Below are 12,339 nucleotides of genomic sequence, written 5' to 3'. Positions count from 1 at the left end.
TCTTGCAAGCTGAAAATGGCTGAGAGAAGAGATAGAGCAGGGATACAGAAGCTGTGTGTTTGGGCAAGATGTGGCCTTAATTCCAGGCCACCTCCTCACCCTCCTGCTCCTGCCCAGGGAGGTCACAAGCTCTAGGAACCAATGGAAAGAAGCAGTCAGAGGGGCTCCCATTCTGCTCAGATGAACCTGGAGTACCTGCTCTGGAGGGAGAAGCTGCAGGAACTGCCTCCAATGTTCATCTTCACTCTATCGCGTCTTAGCCTTACTAGCATTGCCTATTTATAGGACATAGGCAAGGAGATAGATGGAAGAACTGAAGCCTAGACAGGATAGAAGACTCACTCACACTCACAGTTACTGGTACTCAGGTAGTACCAGTATGGGCCCTGAGGACCATGTTTCAGCTGCTAATTACTGTCTGTCTGTCCCTCCCTGCCCCCATCAGAGCTGTCTGTGTCTCCATCATGTGTATGTGTAGGTGAGGACACCTCAGCCTTGCAGCTCAGTGCTTCCAGAGAGTGTTCTGGGCTAGAGGAAAGGTGACTGGAAGTTGTGTCTCAGCCCTACCATCAACTTGGCTGTGTGTTGTTAGGCAAGGCGACCAACTTCTCAAGCTCATGCATCAATAAATGCCCATGATGCCTGTGTCTTGTGTGTGGGTTCTAATAAGAACTAAAACTTGAAAGCTAAAAGGAAAGAGTATGCACAAATTAAAGCCCAGGCAAGGGTATTCATATTTTTTGACTAGGCTGGGTACTTTGGAGATCTGCTGATGCCCAGTGCAACATCCCATGTAAAGAATTGAGGCTTCAGGAACATGGAGAAAAAGCAAAGAGCTAGGATGAAGCTCTCAAAGCCTTCCTCTATTGCTAGTCTGAAGCCTGCTCTAACACCCCAGCTTCCTTCTCTGGCCATCTATAGCCACAGAATCTCAGGGACAATCGGGTCCCAACTTTTACCTGTGATCAAATTCTCTAAACAGCATCTTTGTACATGGGTCATGTAGCCTGTATTTGGACACCACCAGTAACTGAGAGCTCACTACTTCCTAAGCCTGCACATTTCACCTTTGGGCAGTCCTAGCTGATAGAACAGAAGGATGAAAGGTTCTTTTGAGAGTTGTATAATTTACTGTTAATGACTTCCTGGATGACCAAGTTAAGGAGGATGCTGATGCTGTCCAGGCTCAGTGGTAGAATGATTGATCAGTTGGTCTGCCATCGGTATCAAAAGGAGCAGCTGTGGAACAGATGCAGCATATCTGCCCCCCAGTGCTAGAAGCACTTCTTTCTGTGAGTCAACTCTGCTTCTACCTAATGGTTCTTGTTTTTTCTTATAGTGGACATGGTTGGCGGCCTTGACAAATATCAACCCATCTTTCTTCCTTCCCAACAGAGGCCAATATTTCTCAGGTTGCCACTCTTCCCTCATGAAATCTCAAGAGGAGCTGACCTGTAGCAGCTCCAACTTTGATCATGACTAGTCTTAAAGAACCAGAGTAATCTCATCTTCCGTACCACAATAATTAATTTAGAAATGAACACGTGATCCAATTCCAGCCAGCGAGATGTGATTGAAGATGTTTGCTGAGGGCTTCTAAGAGCTTTCTTCATTTTTCTGAGAGTTATGGGAAATCAGTTCTTGCTTTCCTATTAGACATGAACAAGAGAGCGTGTAGCCCTTGTTGCTACTGGTGGCCATCATGAGCACTCTAGAGTAACCAATTTAGGATAAGGCTGACACTGTGGGTAGCAGAGTGGAGGAATGGGAAGAACCTGAGACCTTGATTATATCACTGAGCCCCTGAATCAACCAGCCCTGAGGTCCATCTACCTCTGGACCTCTAGTTATGCAAACTAGTAAACGCTCTAGTTATTTAAACCTGTTGGACTAGGGTGTTCTGTTGTCTGCCCTAATTAATTCATCCTCCTTGAGGCTTGTAGATGTAACAAGTCTAATTCATCTTGGAATGTCTAGAGATGCTCCCGTGTCTTCTCTTCTCCAGGTTCAACTTCTTTGGTTCCTTCAATGTCCTCATATAGGAGGGCTAGAAGTAATTCAGTATTTTGGAGGCCTTCTTCTAAGAACATTCAAATTGTTTCAAGTAACTCTATAACAGCTGAGAACAGTTTCTGTTTTCCACATCTAGGCATCTGGCGAGGCCAGTAGAAAAGTGAGCACCAACTGTGTACTCTGCCCCCTTCCTCCTGACACAGCTCCAGGAATCCGTATGCTGCTAGTGGTCATACGGAATTTCTCTTTCCTCAGCTTGGCCGAGGCAACCACGTTCTTCCTGGCTTCTGGGTAAATAACTCATGTTCTCGTCACTGCGCGTCACAGATAGAGAGTTTTCAGTGGGGTTCAATGTAATTGCTACCATCTATCACTTTAACAGCCTAATGAAGGTGAGATGTAATTAGAAAGGGTGTCAGTGGAATATGGAGTTTGTTTTACAATTATCTATACAGCCGGGGGGACCATCAGCACAGAACATTGCCTTTTAAAAGCCCAAGAAACATGCGGCATAAATGTTCATCCCTGAATGACTTAAAGGGACCCATGGTCAAATTCCACTGTGTTTTCTCTTAGCTCCTTTGAATACTGATGCAGGCTTGTTTGCATCGGGCAAGAGGTGGCTCTGAAGAAAGCTGCAGTTTTTGTAAATCAAATCCTCATTTCCTATTGACGTACATTAACATTGCAGAGCTGTTTCTCTTCTCTTGTCATCTCCTGAGTGTCTTCGGCTGCCCCTTATTTGACGAGCAGTTAATGATTTCTAAACAAACATTATAATCATCCTGGACTTGCTAGTGGAAGGAACTCTGGTAGCATAACATTCCTCTTCTTCAAGTGAAGAATTTCTCCCTGAGGGTTTTTTTATTGCAGTGAAATACACATAACATAAAATTTACATTTTAAGTGTACGATTTAATGGCATTAAGTATATTCATAATGTTGCATGACCATCACCACTATCTATTTCCAGAACTTTTCATCATCCCAAACACAAACTCTGTACCCACAAGACAGTCACCCCATTTCCCCCTCCCCTCAGTCCCTGGTAACCTCCATGCTCCTTTCTGTCTCTGTGAATTTGACTACTCTAGGTACTTTATACAAGTGGAGTCACACAGTATTTGTCCTTTGATGTCTGGCTTTTCTCACTTAGCATAATGTCCTCAAAGTTCATCCATGTTGTAGCATGTATCCAAATTTCCTTCCTTTTCAAGGCTGAATAATACTCCATTGTAGGAATATACCACATTTTGTTTATCAGTTCCTCCATCAATGGACTCTTGAGTTGCTTCCACCTTTGGGATATTGTGAATAATACTACTATGAACATGAGTATACGAATGTCTGTTTCAGTCCCTGCTTTTAATTCTTTTGGTTATATACCCAGAAGTGGAATTGCTGAATCATACTGTAATTCTATGTTTAACTTTTTGAGAAACTGTGATACTATTTTCTACAGCAGCTACATCATTTTATATTCCCACCAGCAATGCGTAAGAGTTCTAATTTGTCCACATTTTCACCTACACTTGTTATTTTCCATTTTTTGTTTGACAATAACCATCCTAATGGGTGTGAAGTGGTATCTCATTGTATTTTTGATTTGCATTTCCCCCTGGGGTTTTAAATATCCAAATCCCTCAAGAGGAGTTTACCTGTCCTGGTACCCGGTGGTAGCAAGCCTCCAGGGGCAGAGCAGAATCTATGCCCAGGAGCCTCCCAGAGCCTCAGCTGCCTGGGATGTGAGCCAGGGATTTTCACTCCTCTGGAAGAGACAGGTTAAAGCACCAGATTTTATTCTAGTTGGGATGGGGCAGAGGGCCTTGGACCTGGGAATAAACAGAGATGGCCTTCATCACTATCTTGTCCATGGGTTGATCTTGGGTGAGTCATTCGACCTCTCCAAATTGCAGGTTTTTTTCATCTGTAAAGTGAGCACATCCTCTGCTCAGAATAGTTATGGAGTGTTAAATAATATAATGATGCACAAGTACCTGGCACAGTTTAGCACATGTCAGCCTGTCAATAAATATGATCCAACTAAAGAGTTATTCATGATTGTACCTTGGCTTCTATTGGGCTCAATTTGTCCCAATATGAACCTTATAAATCCCATGAGGGCACACAGACTAGATCAGATATTCCTCTTGAATCCCCATAGCCTAGTACAGCCTCAGCCATATAGGACTCTCTATTAGTTGACTGACTCATTATTTGGACTGTAGCTTTCAACCTAAAACCAAAAGAGAACGAATGCCAGCTTCTAAGTCAGCAAGACTGGGAGGGGCAGTACAGGGCAAACAACCTCAGCAACATCAACAAAAGACCCTAGACCTCAACCAAAACAACAGTAGCTTACACATGGAGAGAACTCCATGGTCAACACAGCATTTCCTATATATGATCATCTCCTCTAATTTTCACAACAGCCCCATGAAAAAGGGGTCGTGCCCATTCTCATTAGGCAGATGAGCAAACCAAGGCTCAGGGAAGTTTAGGAACTTACCTAAGGTCCAGAATCCAGGAATTTGTGGTGTCTGGACTTGAACCTAGGTCTTCTGCTGCCAGGTCCAGGGCTAGTCTGATGACCGTTCCTTCTAAGCTTCTTGACTCACACGCATTCTAGATTCTGATCTGATGGTAGGAAGACAAGTAACAGAGCTCAAGAGCTACAAGAGCCTTTTGTTTCATCTTCCTCACACTCAGAACTTCACCATCCAGGTAATTTACTGGATGGTCTGTTACATTTATGTATGACGGTTTGCTGAAATGGAACTGAGGAGTCTCCCTGGTACCACCTTTCATCTTCTCCCAAACATTCGTTCAACAAACATTTGTGAGAACTTAAGCTCAGGCCAGTTTCTCTAGCTCGACTGTGGAACAACCACCTTCCATAACCACTTTCTCTCTCCTGTCCACCACCCCAGTGCCCCCGCTGCCTTGGTTTGAATGTGGTTTATCCCACAGGAAGAAATCAGTGGCAGACAGACTGCTGGATGGCTGACCCTTATTTAGAAGATACTGTCAGTGGGAAGAACATTGCCACCAGATAATGATCACTTGCTGCTAGATAAATGCCAGGGCCTGTCTCCTGATGGATTTTGTGTAAGAAAATAACAATTCCTCAGCATAGCTCTGTTGGATTGCTGTGGTGCTCACCCTTGCTAAGGGGCACAGGCACCCTTTTGGGAACTGAGCCACTGGAGACCAAGAATTGCGTCAGTCTAACACCCGGTGCTGAGACCAGGAGGCAGGGGAGGCTGAACGGGCAACAGGGAGGGAAGGACGAGGCTCCCCCTCCAAGCTGCCATGTGACTTTGGGGTGCTGTCTTGATTTGACAGTGCCTCAGCTTCTCCAACCTCCACTGTAATGGCTGCCACGTGCCACACGAGGCTGTTTTAAGTATCTGGGAAACACTTGAAACCAACATTAGGACGTCAAAAGGCATTTCCAGCACCGGTGAAGTGCCTACAGCAGCTCCATTTTCACAGCAAGGCCGGCAGCAGAGGCAGGAGAGTTGGAAGCAGAGACTATGGGGTCGGAGAGGGGCTGAAAGGGAGCTGGGAGGTGAGAGCGCCCTCAAGTGTGAGGAGATTGGTAATAAAGTAACTCTCACTATAACACAGCCCAGTGCTCCTTTCTGGAGAAAAAAACACTGAATTTGGAGTCAGGTGGTTCTGGATTCAAATCCCAGCTCAGCCACCCGTTAGCTGCGTGATTGTGAGCCAGACAGTCCTGTTGAGTTTCAATTTCCTGCTGTTAAAACGGGAGCACGACTCTCTCCAAGCCTGAATTAGTGCACTGTCCCCCCAGCTTTCCCCTTCTTCCGCTTTAGCTCTCCTCAGTCTGCACCGGAGTGAGCCTTGTCAAACACAGGTCACATCATGACATCCTGTACTTCACTTCCCCAATGGAGAGTGAAAGTCAAAGGCTTCACAATGGCTTACAAGGCCTCTCAGGACCAGGGTCCCTGTCCCCTCTCTGACCTCATCTCCTTCTACTCTGCTTATTCCACTCAGCCTCCCTGGCCCCTCCCTGCAGCTTGGTGCCTTTGCGCTGGCTGTTCCCTCTACCTGGAACACTCTTTGCCCAGATATTTGCATGACTCCCTCCCTCCCCCGACTCCCTCAAGTGTTTGCACAGAAATTTCCGTCTTAAGGAAACCTACCCTCACCATCATTTAAAAAGTTTAAGCTCACTCCCCTCTGACCTTCCCAATTTGTCTTATCTCCCTCTGTTTTTCTTTAGCAGATACCACCTTCAGCCATACTGGATACGTACTGTTAACTGCTTACACTATACATATTCATTGGGTTTATTGCCTGTCTCTCCTCACAAGAATGTTTGACTACAGAAGGGCAGGGATTTTTGCCATTTGTATTCGATGCTGTGTCCCCAGCACCCAAAAAAGTGCTTGGCACATAGTAGATGATCAATAAATATGTATCAAATGAAATGTGTGTTGAATTATGCCTATTTTTCAGGGCTTTCTGGAGGATTAGAAATAATAAATACCAGAAATAATAAATATAAAGCCTCCAGCACAGGACTTGGTCTTCGGGAGGTGTTCAAGCATCTTTAGTCTGGGCATGCGTGCAAGGGGTGGGGTGTGTGTAATGTGGAGTAGTGCAGTGGGGTGTGTGTGCGATGCCTCAAGCTCTGCCTACGTCACCGATCGACAAGCAAGACTTTCTGGGACCCATCTGGGAATACATACGTTAGCACAGAGGGACTTATAAATGCTCAAAATTACTCTTTGTGGAATGTATTATTATCATAATTCTCATTGGAGATGAAGTAAAAATCTCATCAAAATAGAATATTTTGCTCAAAGTCATACAGCTTCTAATGGAGCCATTCCTCACACCCCAGTCCCCCACCCCCAGTAAGGGGAATAATTGCACTCATTTTTCACAATCAGTGGCTCACTTTTTAAAAAATGCTTCTTGTAGAAAAATTCAAAAATAAGAGTATAAAGAAAATAAAAATCACCCATAATACCACCATCCAGAGCTAGGTATGATCAGAATTTTATTCTATTTCCTTTCAGGCTTTTATGCTATATATAAATTATAAATGAATAGGTTTATTTAATAAAAGTGGATTTGTACTATAAATATTATAAATCAACTTGCTTTTTGTTAAAAAAAACCTACATTATGGATTTTTTTATGTCACTTCATTTAGATCAACTTTATTCTTTTTAATGGCTGCGTAGTGTTCTATAATATGATGGACCATAATCTATTTAACCAACCTTCTATTAATAGAATTTAGTTTTTTTCCAGTTTTTCCCCCATTACAGATAATGCTTCAATGAGCATCCTTGTACTCATTACTATTTCTGTGGGGCTGAAACCTAGAGGCGGATGTTCTGGATTGAATGACATGCACATTTTAAATTTTGGTTATGGAATCTCATTGTCCACAGTGGTTCCCAGAAATTACCTGAGCCGATAAACCATATTTCTGTCTAAACTCATCATTTATGTGGCATTTTTCCGTACCATCTCTCTCTTGTCAATTTGAAGAGAAGGCAAACACTTTAGCCTGAGAACATTTTCCCCATTTTCTTAAATAATTAACCAATAATGCCCCATGGGCCACTAGGGTTTGACTAGGAAAGCTCCCCATGTAAGCGGTATACTCTTTTGCTTAACAAGCCTCCAATGTTTAGCATTAAATGCAATGTAAGCCATAAATTTCCTTCATGACTTTTATCCAATTGAAGAAGTTCCTTTCCTTAATTTGCTGGGTATTTTAATCATGAATGGGTGTTGAATTTTGTCAAATTCTTTTTCTGTATCTCTTGAAATGATAATATTATTTTTCTCCTTTATTTTGTTAATGTGGTGAAATACATTGATTTTCAAATGTTGAAACAACTTTGCATTCCTGGGACAAACTGCACTTAGTCAAGGTAAATTATCTTTTTTGGTGAATTTGATTTGCTATACAGTCATGTGTCGCTACCGACAGGGATATGTTCTGAGAAATGTGTTGTTAAGCAATTTTGTCATTGTGTGAACATCACAGAGTGTACTTACACAAACCTAGATGGTATAGCCTACTACACACCTAGGCTATACGGTACTAATCTTATGGGACCACCGTTGTGTATATGGTTCATTATTGACTGAAACGTCATTGTGTGGCGTGTGACTATTTTGTTTGTGATTTTTGTGTCTACGTTCATGAGGGATATTCGCATGTAATTTTCTTTTCTGTAGAGGCTTTGTCAGATTTTTGTATCAGGTTTACAGTGACCTCACAAAATGTATAGGACATGTTCTCTCCTCTATTTTCTGAAAGCCTTTGTACAAGATCAGCACTAGGTGTTCCTTAACTTTGATAAAATTCAACAGTGAAACCATCTGGCTTTAGAAGGCAGACATCAATCACAAGATTGCTCCCCTATATGTAATGTTTCATTTTCCTCTGGCTGCTTTCAAACTTTTCTTTCTATCTCTGATTTTCAGCAGTTTTACCACGCTGTGACTTGTGTGGTTTCTTTTTCTTCTTTGTATTTATTCAGCTTAAGATTCACTGAGCTTCGTGGATCTGTAAGTTTGTGTTTTTATCAAATTTGGGACATATTCAGCCATTATTTCTTCAAATATTTTTTCTGCCTCATTGTTTTTCTCCTTTATTGTATCCCATTTACACACATCAAGTTATGTTATGTTTTTGATTTACTGCTTGATGTTGTGCTATAGATTTCTGAAGCTCTGTTCATATTTTTCAATATTTTTCTCTCTATTCTTTAATATAGACAATTTCTATTAATTCATCTAATTAATCTAAACTTCAAGTTCACTGACCCTTTCTTGTGTCATCTTCAACCTAGTATTCAGCCAAACCAGTGAGTTTTTCATTTCAATTATCATATTCTTTCATTCTGGATATTCCTTTTTTATGGTCTTTTTTTCTCTGCTGAAGTTCTATATCTGTTCATTCATTATCTGCATATTTTCTTTTAACATTTTGTACATACTTACAACAACTATTTTAAAGTTCTTTTTTGCTATTCGAACAACTTGAATAAGTTTCTATTGCCTGATTTTTCTATTGAATATAGGTCACAGTTCCCATTTCTTCATGTCTAATAACCTTTAATCATATACCAGATATTGCGGATGACATGCTGTAGAAACTCTGACTTATTATCTTACTCTCTAGCATACTGAATTTTGATGTAGCAGGCACTTAACCTGGCTAAACTCAAATTCTAAACTCTGTTTTCCTGAATTGGGTATCAGTTCTTTTAACTTTCCAGCTGGGTTTCTTGGAGTCTCCCCAACACATGTATAATTCAAGGGTCAATTAAGAATTTGGGCAGAATTTATAAGAATATTTTGTGTTTCCCCTCTTTGTGGCTCCCTCCTCTCCAAGATTTCCCTCCTCATTTTCCATCTGTTCTGGCAGTCCTGAAATCTGTCCTTAGACTCCTTAAGCTTGTAAGACTATGGCTTCCTGGTTGAGTTATATTCCACGTGTTGTATATCCTAGATTGGGGGCCAAGGGGAGAAGCTATCAGGTGAAAAGCTGTATTAATGTGAATCTCATTAGCACAGTTCCCTTCTTTCAAGGGTTAATTGTCCAGTTTCTGCCTGCCTTTAATAATTTTCCAGTACCTTCAAGTGGCTTTTTGTTTGTTTACCTAGAGTTTATAATTCTACCTGCAGAATGATGAGTCTAAAACAAGCTACCTTACCATTACCAAAAGCAAACACCACTGGTATTTGTGTGTGTGAATTGCCTGTTTTCTATCTTCCCCATTTTGCTATTGACATATTCATTTTCTCTTATTAAATTATAAACTGTTCCTTATGAGCTCATTTCTGCATCTGTTCTGTTCATAATCTATTTCAACTGGCTGGCAAAAGAGCTTCTGTTTCACACTCTTGAAACAGAATATAAACGATGGCCTAAGAGAACATTTACAAATGGATGAAGGACAAACATAAATATGGAATTAAAAATCACTCCAAGGTGGTATCTACCTACACACTATTATATAATCCTCTGCATTTAGAACTTGTAGTGTCCTCACTGCAGGCTACGCATGACACACTATTCCTGTCCTCAGACCAATTTGCTTAGGCTACTTTTCCTTCTGTAATGTTCTACTCACTGTTTGAACCCAAGGAGACTTTACCTACCATGGTGTATATAGAACAAAGATCACTGAGTATGGAGTCAGGAGACCTGCGCTATAATCCAGGCTCTTCCATATTATAGTCAATTTATAAGAATCAATTTCTCCACCTTTAAAATAGGCATAATAAAAGGGTATTGTGCTGTGGATAGAATGAAGGAGGTGAAAATGCTGAGCACGATGTGTGACACACAGGAAGAGCTTAAAAATGTCGAATCTGAATTCTTTCTTGACCTGTCCACAAATGAAGAACAGAGGTGAAGGCTTCTTGGCTGTGGGTGCTGCAGATGATACCATGGGGAGAGATGTGAATGCGGGTGGAGGTAGCAGTCCTGCACAGATAGACGAGAGAGAAGGGGTGGGGGGGAAGTTGGGACTGAATTCTTCTAACCACTAGAGTTTAGATTTGCTCTCTGGAGCAATAATAAATAGATACTTGTTAACCCACTGAATTTCAGATGGTCTGTCATGCAGAATTATTGTAGAAAACAAACGCAGGTGACTTGATTAATATAATGCAGCTAGTAATGTGAAATTGGATTCAATTTCCAGCCTATCTTACCCATGATGCCAAGCATTTTCACAGACTTGAATGTAATTAACTGTGTACCTGGTTTATAAGAGGAGCACCATGAATCCTGATATCTGAATCTGAATCTTACTTACTTTGCAAACATCTTCCAGGGAGCCACACACAGGCGAGACTGGGGACTCTGGAAGGCAATCTCAGCCACAAGGCCATCATATTTCTCTGCATCTAGCTGAGCTGCCCTGGGTGGGGCTGCTACCTGGGGTGCTGGGCGAGAAATCCACTGAGACTGGAAGCCTAGAGCACCAGCTCTCCTCTCTACCTTCCGCAGCTGTCTGACCTGTAAGGCTCTGAGAGGCCTGTGTGGGATGGGCTATTAGTTTGCTTGCGCTGCCATAACAGAATACCATAGATTCGTGGCTTAAACAACAGGATCTTATTTTCTCAGCCTTCTAGAGGCTGGAAGTTCAAGATCAAGGTGCCATCAGGGTTGCTTTCTGCAGAAGCCACTCCTCCTGGCTTGGAGAGGACCACTTTGTCACTGTGTCCTCACATGGCATTTCTTCTTTGTGTGTGTGTGCAGAAAGAGCGAGCTCTGGTATCCCTTCCTCTTCTTATAAGGCCACAGGCCCATCAGATTAAAGCCCCACCTTTATGACCTCGTTTAACCTTAGTGACCTCCTTATAGGCCCTATCTCCAAATACAGTCACATTGGGGATTAGGTCTTTAACATATAAATTTTGGGGGGGGGGCACAATTCAGTCCACAACAGATAGGAAAGTCAGAGCCATGAAATGAGGAGGAGAGGGTCAGAGAGGGCCAAAAAACAACAGACAGCTTCCTTGAGAAAGAGCACAGCAAACCACGGGCCCTGATGAACACAGCCGCCCAGTGCGTACACAGTTCTTTGGGCATGGGGCCAGTCAGTTCAGACACCATAGGGATTTGGTTTGTTCCAAGACACCAGCTATTCCTGCTGAGTGGAGATCAAAGCAGACCTCTCTGTGGACCAGAGCGGGCCTGTGAGCCTGTGCTTTCTCAGGCAAAGAAAAAAATAGAGGGAGCTGGAGATCATCTTAAGGATCCCCAAAAATATCCAAAGGAGGTGATAACCAAGTTCCTCAGGTTCCAACAATAACCTGTGCAGGGCTGAGGACACATAACATCTGAAAACTCTGAAGAATGTGCACAGGCTTAGGGCGAACCTGATCCAGCTTCTGAAAATCCAAAATTAAAAACGAAAGGAAAAGTAAGGGCGTGATGCTCTCTACGGTCAGATTCTCCATAGGGCTCCTTTCAGCAAGAGCTCCCTACTGCCATTAAAATATTACTTGAGTTGCAAAATGCTAATTAGTCCTAACTTTTCCAGAACACATCTACTGCGAACCTAGCTACCCTGGTTTGACGCAGGTTTCATGTCCTCACATTTCTTTGAGCTTTTCTTTTCCGGCCCTGTGCTGGGCATTGCACTAGGCTCAGGGTTATCGAGGTGAAGACTCAGTGCCTGACCTCTAGGAGATGAGTGTTTACTGGAGGAGCTGGCCCTGTGCACAGCTGGCTGGAATGCAGTAATAAAAACGTACCCACGTAGTACACCGTTAATAAATTTTGGTTGAATGAAATGCTGAATGATG

Source organism: Equus asinus, chromosome 6 (assembly GCF_041296235.1).
Source record: "Equus asinus isolate D_3611 breed Donkey chromosome 6, EquAss-T2T_v2, whole genome shotgun sequence".
NCBI classification, from domain to species: Eukaryota; Metazoa; Chordata; class Mammalia; order Perissodactyla; family Equidae; genus Equus; species Equus asinus.
Note: the sequence above shows the minus strand (reverse complement) of the source record.